The sequence below is a fragment of the Rhinopithecus bieti genome, unplaced genomic scaffold (assembly GCF_001698545.2).
Source record: "Rhinopithecus bieti isolate Rb0 unplaced genomic scaffold, ASM169854v2 scaffold_9981, whole genome shotgun sequence".
Taxonomy (NCBI): Eukaryota; Metazoa; Chordata; class Mammalia; order Primates; family Cercopithecidae; genus Rhinopithecus; species Rhinopithecus bieti.
The window spans coordinates 1374301-1380387 of record NW_016806838.1 but is presented as its reverse complement, the minus strand read 5'-3'; positions in this window follow the sequence as shown (position 1 = coordinate 1380387).

Sequence of the window (6087 nt, the reverse complement as noted above, 5' to 3'; positions counted from 1 at the left end):
ATCTTGGCTCACTGCAACCTCCGCCTCCTGCATTCAAGCAATTCTCCTGAATGCACCACCACACCCGGCTAATTTTTTTGTGTTTTTAGTAGAAACAGGGTTTCACCATATTGGCCAGGCTGGTCTCGAAGTCCTGACCTTGTGATCTGCCCACCTTGGCCTTGAAACCCATTCTTGCACATGTTGCTAAATGTTTAATAACTGGCTCTCTGAGAAAAAAAAAGGAAGAAACTTTTTAATGTTGTTTACTGATTTCTGCGATGTAAATATGGCAAAGTTCAAGCTATCAATATGATATCACTAAAACCAGGGCTAGAAGTCATGCACACAATTTTTTCTCACAAGCTGGTGTGAAGAAGACGGGGCAGTGACAGATACTAAAAGGACAGAGGATTGGATGGGACAGTGTGGCAAGTCCCGCAGCCGAGAGGCCATATGGTCATGAAAGCAGCGCTCTGTAGGTCACCGCTGCTCTGGCTGCTGGCTTCAGCTTCCTCGTCAACCATGGTAGCAGGAGCATGAGTCTTGAACAGGTTGGAGTCTTGAACAGGTTGAGTTCTGAGGGGAAGTAAGGAGGAAGAGGAAAGTCTCCTGGGTTATTTTGTTTGCCAAGCAAAATATAAATTAAGAAGCTGCATGAAGCATGGGCTGTTAGCTGTAGATCCATTGGATGGAATTTTCTACAATCTTAGGATGGATAGAAGCTAATGATGGTCTAGGTGAGCCCTCTATTTAATATTCTTTGACTGAAATTGAATTGATATGGGAGCAGCATGTTGGTTTAGAATGAAATAGGACATTTCATAAGCCAAGCAAAATGCAAAAAGCAGACAGGAAAACCAAGCAGGACAGGAAAAACATCCCTTGAAACATGAGCCAGGGAGGGTTAGGTTTGAAATGACAAAAGATCTGAGCTCCAGAGAGTCCAAGTAGTACATTCTGAACCAATTCCTGACAGAAGTCATGAGGCTATGAACCCAGGGAAGGACATCCACGGGTAATGGAAGCAGGTGGCTTAGAAAAAAAGCACCCTTTCCTCTAGGCACACTCCTAGGTAATCTGGTGTGTTTGGAACTAGTATGAGCCTGAAACTGAGCTATCAGAACACAGGCCATGGTAAGCCAGCTGGGGTGCACCAGGTACACGTGGAGCATACATTCCCCTATTGAGTTACAACATCCTGTGGGTTCATACCAGCCTCCCAGTGCTCCTTGCACAACCTGCTGTTCAGGGAGCTTTGCCCTAGGGTTGGGTGCTTCCTTGCAATGAAGAACATGGACACCTGCTGCACTATGCAATAGTAGTGAGGGTGGGGGGAGCATGGAGAAGCCAAATATGTAGGAAAGGCATCCTCTTCTTAACTGAGACTGCTGAGTCCCTGAGTACCAGCTGCAGACCACCAATAAGGGTAAGTCCAGGTTAAGGATGAAGAAGAGACATCATGATGAATTAGAAAACCTCCTGACTCAATGTGGGAGGCTGAGTGGAATTATCTGCTAGGGGCCTGTATTCTTAGCACCACTCTGCCCTGGCTAACCCTGCTACTAGGGCAAGTCTCTTCACAGTCTTGAGGCTTTATCTTCCGTATTAACAAAATGGTGATGGTGGTAGCCCTAGCTGGTTTGCAAGTTCCTGTCTAATTGCTTAATTCTCTTTTTCACCAAGGCAAGTGTCAAGACTGGCTTCTGAGGAGTACAGGGGTGGCCTATGACCCAAACTAGCCTATTGGGAAATGCGGATGTGATTCATTAGCATGACCACCTCCATCACCCAGCATTTGCCATTCTTTTGTTAGATCCAGTGCAGTATGCCCTGTGTCTTTTGTCCATAGTGTTTCCAGCCTAGCCTGGGAAGTCGATACATGGCATTAGCACTGTGTTTGCCATACCATGTGCCAATGGCATATGTTGTGAAATAATTCCTGGTTCCCCACTGTATCTGGATTAGGTGTCAGGATGCTTAATTGCATTGCAGGTGGAGCACCATGCCTGGACATGGTGGCCATGCTTTTATATTTGGACTGGACAAAAAGGATCTTGATAAGAGTTTAGCCTTGGAAGGACTCCTACAGAGAGCATCTATGACCCCCAAAGACAGCTTTCAGGCCTGCTAAAAGTCTCCTTCTCATGGGACACTTACCCATTGATCAAATGACTTCTCACTCATGGGGTTAGTCAGTCCTGTTACAATGTTGTTTAACCTGTAACATGGATATAATATCTGCCCTGCCTTCATTTTAGGATTCTAGGGAAGTGCCTGGAAGAGTACCAAGTGCAGTGCAACTACAGGGTTATTAATAATGTTGCTATTATACATTTTGATTGATGAGATTTTGACAATGGGAAGGCCATTCTCTCCCCACTCTGACCACAGGACCTGTTCCTAAAAGTACATCTCAGTCCACACTCCAAAGACATTTCTTGGAACCACTTCTCATTGTGGTTCATCCTATAAAAAAGTTGCTCCGGCTCCAAGTGGGCATGAAAGTTCATCACAACATTTGCCATCAATAAAAACCCAATTCTTTCCATGTGAAAAGCATTACTGCTGTCGAATGGTTATTGAGTGATGATACCTGAATAATGAGAATACAGGAACCGGAAAATGTACAAAGGGAAACCTCACTGGGATGCCAAATTGTAAAGATAGAAATGCCAATATCTGCGGGAAATTAGTTAAACAGAGCAGAGTACACATGCCTTCACCGAGGAGGGAAGATGAGAGGGCAGGAGCGATGGAAGGTGGGGAGAAGCAACTGATAGAAATGAGAGCATCAACGATGCCCTTTGGACATGTCACAGAAGAGGGTAACCATGACAGCCCACAGACCACGGCCACTTTATGGCCAGCCCTCTCAGTCCAGGAACTTGTTGAAAGTTATCTTCTGGAAAATTCTGTCACAACAGCTGGTGCCTTTGCAATTAAGCTCCTTTGGCCACACAGGACCCCTGGAGCTCATTTGAGACACTTCCACACCTAAGGGACAGAAGCCGGTCCAGAACACCAAGGCAGCAGCCTCTTTTGGCAACCCACCTGCCTGCCTGTGAGCCTTCCTGGCCAGGATGCTCTGCTGCCTCCTCTTGAAATGCAGCTCTGCCCTCTGATACTTCAGCTCCTGACCACTTTCCAGTTCAGCTGCACATGCTCACATGTTACCAGCCCGCCCCTGTGCCATTCCTGGCTGACTAGAAGGAATCAGTGTGGGTCAGTGTGGCAGACAAAGAATAAGGTTCTGGAGAAGTGCTGGGTTGAGCATGGCTGTATCCACTGCCTGGTGGGCCTGGGGCAAGTCGCTGAGCTATATTCAGCCCCAGTTACATTGTCTGTTAAATGGGAATGATTCCTCCCTCGTGGACGTGTGTAAGAAACAGATGGTATCAAATGGCTAGTCCCCTGTGTATACAGCTATGCCCACGTGAAGTGTTGGTAGAGTGTTTATACTCTGGTTTGCTGGAACACTCTGTTTAGGACTCTTATCCCCACGAAATCAGTAAACAGGCCCCATTTCATTCTCAAAAGTGTCCTGGGTTAGGTAATAAATTATATCACCCTGGGTATTGTGATATCTGGAGGGAGTAAATGAGGCTGGGAACTTTCCCCAAAAATGTTCAGATCCTTAGAATTCCTGTCCCTTCCTCCTCTTTTGGAGCACAGAACTTCGCATCCTTCAGTCTTGATTCACTTTCAAAATAATAATCCTTCAGTTAGTCCATTAAAAGAACAGCCCCGTTTTATTTTCAGCAACGGCCTTGGAATGAAAAGACTACTAATTACTCCAATTAACCAAGTACATTAAGTGCACATGTTCAAACGCATATTAAGATACCATCTCTCTTGGTCCTGAAGTTCTCGAGATGCTGGAATGCATAAACATTCAGTGGAAGAATTGTGACTGCAGAGAAAACACAAACAGACCAGGCTGTTTGTTTGTGTGACTGCCTACTTGTGGAGAAATAACCAAGAGATGTGGAAAGACATGAGGGCTTCTCCCCAGTTTATGTTTGTAATTATTGCCCAGAGGAGACAGAACAAAGAGGTTCCTATTTATAGCCAAAGTCTAAAGGGGGTTGGGAGGGTGGGAGGAAGAAGCTAAATCATGAGAAAACACAATTTACCATTGGCATTGATAAAATTAAATAAAACTGTAGTTTATCAAAAGAACAAGCTGTCTTCAGGGAAAACAAATAACTCCTTCCATTTCCTGACTCCGTATACAAGGTTCTCAACTACCACTGTCCTTACCAGTGAGAGAGCCGGGTGGAAGTCAGCTAATGCCATGGGAGTGGACAGGCTTCCTGTGGAAGCTGAGTCTGGAGCAGCGTAGGCACAAAAGCTTCAGGGCTGGCTGTGTCTGAGTATCTGTAACCAGCAAAGCCAGTGAAGGCCACATTTCTTTAGGCACACACTTCTAGCTCTTTCGTTGTCTCTCAGAGCTCAGACCTTGGAAAATGCTATGAAGGAGCACAGAAGCAACTCAAGAACAATGCTGGCTACTCGTAAAGGATTTTCGTTGATAATATGCAGGTGGCCTCAAGGTTCAGAATCCCATCATGCTTTAGAAGAGACCAAATGGGTTGAAGACGCCACAGTGGCAGCCTCATCCATACAGAGGAGGTGCTTTCCCAGCTCCAGGAGACAGTTACTTGCCTCACATCATGGTTTCTTCTCTCTCTTTACTTCCTTTCCGCTCCCATCTCTTTTTCTTTCTCCTTTTCCATTTCTCCCACTTGTTCATTCACTCTTCAATGATTTATGCAGCACATATTCATTATTCATTCTTTATGCAGCAAATATTTTGTTTTTGAGAACTAAAATGTTTGACCTATGCTCAATGCTATGAGCACAAGGGAGCCAGTTTCTTGCCTTCAAGATCTTACAGCTTCACTTCAGAGACAAGTCTTTCCCTTCTGGACATCTTTATTTTGATCACTGATAAAGTAATTTCCATAATAGGCCAGGCTTTAACATTCTAATTCATGAAGATTCCGTTTCTTTCATCCCCTCTCTTCAGTCCTATTGATTCTACTTCTCTATTTTTTCTCTTTCTTCTTTCCTTTACATTTCCACTAGCATTTCTACAGAAATGGAAGGGTTTTCCTTATCTTTACTTTTTACAAAATTAATATTTAAAAATAAGTATTGAGTTATTAGATTGGCCAATCACTGTGCCAGGTAATTTCTATATTATCATCCCATTTAAGACTCCCAACAAACCTTTAGAAGTCTGTTATTACCATCCCCATTTTACAGATGAGGAAACTAAATCTCAGAGAGGCTAAGTGACTTATGTAGGCCACACAGGTGGAGCTCTAGAAGGCCTAGGGAATGGCCAGTTTGGATACCATTCTAGAGGCTTTGAAAATGATAATAAAGTTGCCTCCATTTCCAGGTAACTGATTCCCTGCCTTTTGGTTGCTTAAGATCTAGTATCTAACCACTGGACAGTGTGACTCCAGGAAGTTCCTTGTCTAGGGCACAGAGGGTGCACTTAACCAGCCCCATTCAAGAACCCATGGCATGGTTGGGGTACTTCCCCATCCCTTCCAACAATTTATCTGAATGTCCAGAGCCTCTAATGCTGTGGACTGGAATCAGGGAGGGTACTTGGAGAACATGCAAATGAGGATTTATTTTTTCCATTCCAATCAAATTTACTTGTGGTTTAGGAGGCTCTCAAGATCATAGTGGTACTTCATCCTCTGTTATGCCTAACAAGAGAAGATATCGGGGAGGGGCTCACTATTCTGTTGGAATGCTCCAGAATGTCCAGTAAGTGAGCCTTCTACAGGAGCAGAGTAGAGCAGGCATTGTTATCATCATTAAGTCATTTTTGCCTCTTCGTTCAGTTTCACTCAATTGCTCTTCCTGTCACTGACCTGCGAGAACAAGAACAGTGAAGAAGTTATGTTGCTTCTTTTAGATTTATCCATTCCTTCTATCTTGCATTTATCACACTGGCCCAGACAATTATTTTAGTTGTTTTGATTTGTTTCTCTGGTTCCAGTTTTTGTCTCTTGATCTCTAAATCCATCTTGTTCTCTACTTCTCACATAATATTTTATTCTCAAGCCCTTCCTGACTAAAAAA